This window comes from Plasmopara halstedii (genome assembly GCF_900000015.1).
Source record: "Plasmopara halstedii genome assembly, contig: Scaffold_3120, whole genome shotgun sequence".
Taxonomy (NCBI): Eukaryota; Oomycota; class Peronosporomycetes; order Peronosporales; family Peronosporaceae; genus Plasmopara; species Plasmopara halstedii.
Genome location: NW_020190023.1, coordinates 71,018 through 72,817, shown reverse-complemented (window position 1 = coordinate 72,817; position 1,800 = coordinate 71,018).

Below are 1,800 nucleotides of genomic sequence, written 5' to 3'. Positions count from 1 at the left end.
AACTCGGACATTCCAATGTCCAGCACGTTGACCGTCTCGGTCCAGTGCTCTCGCCAATGGCGCTTTTGTCTCCTAGTAGAGGTGGGTTCATGACACACAAAAGCTCCACCAGGAGACATGCGCGTAGCGCCCAAGGTCTTCAACCTCCAATCAATCCATAGCTCAAGGTGTTCCAACCATGCCATTCCTAGGATGAGGTCGTACGTTGCATCCAAGTCTAAGACTAGACAGCTTTCCGCGCTATCAAAGTCAAGGAACTTGACTCCGAGGTCCACAGCGACCTTCGGGACCGTGACACGTGTCCCTGTCGCAAGGCGAACAGTGACGATGTCACCCAACCGTGCTTTCAGCGTTGCATATTAGCCCGACGCCCCGGAATCGATGAGGATCTTCCATGGCTGCTCGAAGCCCTTTACGGTCGCCGCCACGACCATCAAGCCGGGCGTGCATACACGTGCCGTGTTCAAGAGTACGGAGCTCTTCGAAGCTGGGCCCTGCTGACCTATGCCTTCGTGAGGCTCAACAGAACTTAGAATTCCCCAGTAGGTCGCCCCGCGCCTACTGGGTGGTGTCGTTTCTCCGCGAAAAACCAGACTGGTAGGAATTGGGGCGATGGTTTGAAGAACCTTACGCTACTTGCGTAGGGGGGCATCCGTTCTGAAGGTGACGGGTGTCTCCACAGACAAAACACCTTCGAGTGTTTGTGTGCTGCCCGGCAACTCGAAGCTCTGCTCCCTCATCCTCAGCATAGCTTAGATCCATGGGCATAGGCCCGCTTAATGAGCTGTTGGAGTGTACATTTCAACCAAGTCGTGCCAACTTGAAAATAAACTTGGCATTCAATGCCACATTCACCGCCTCTTCAAACGAAGACGGATGCACAAGAAAGACTTCTATTTTGATCACGCCAGTGCGGAGGACTTCCATAAAAACGGTCACTGTGACCGCCTCCGGAAGGGGATCGCTGCCATCCCGGCAATGAGAGTGCGCATATCTTGGACAAGTCCACCAGTTCTTTGTTGCCCTATCAGGAGGCAAGGAAACGCGATCGCGCGCGATATGCCTGATTAGGCGGCAAGAACACTTGTGAGAACTGCAATTTCAGTCTCATCCGGAAGGGAAACGCAACTTCGACCGAAGTGCCGCACGACAGTGCTCGTTCTCGCGCTCGACCACCGAGCTTTGAGATGCTAGCGCCACGCGCTGTTGTTCGGTCTGGAGCATGGCGAGTGCGATGGCCATCTTGACCTCTCCTACCCAAAGCAGGAGATTATTCCATCTCTTCCCCTCAAAGATCTTAACGCTCACCATGAGGCATAAGGCGGGAGAAGTCATCCGTTACTGGCGGTGACGTTATAGACGCAAATGAAGCATACATCTTCTGCTGCAAGTGCTCTAGCATTGCGTTTTCGTGATTTGAAAACGCCTCTAGATGCGCGCCAAGTGCCTCGGGGCCTTGCCAGCAAGGTGTTGCACGATCTCAGGGCCCAGCAAGGACATAAGCTGTTTAAGCCCGTCCTGCATGCTCTGGGGAAAAGAGAAAATTGCATCATCCTCACAAAGGATCAGTCGTAACGACTCAGGTGTAGATTGACTACAAGTTCTACCAAGTGCAGTGGGGCTGCCGTAGCATTGCGTTTAAAGGAGGCGTAAGTTTAGTCAACGACCTTTCGTTCTATACATAGAACAAATACGAGTTTAGCGGATCTCAGTCCGCTTACTCCAAGTGCAGCGGGGCTGCCGTAGCTTAGCGCTTGAGGAAGCGTAATTAAGGTCATCGACCTTTCTTTCTATACTTCA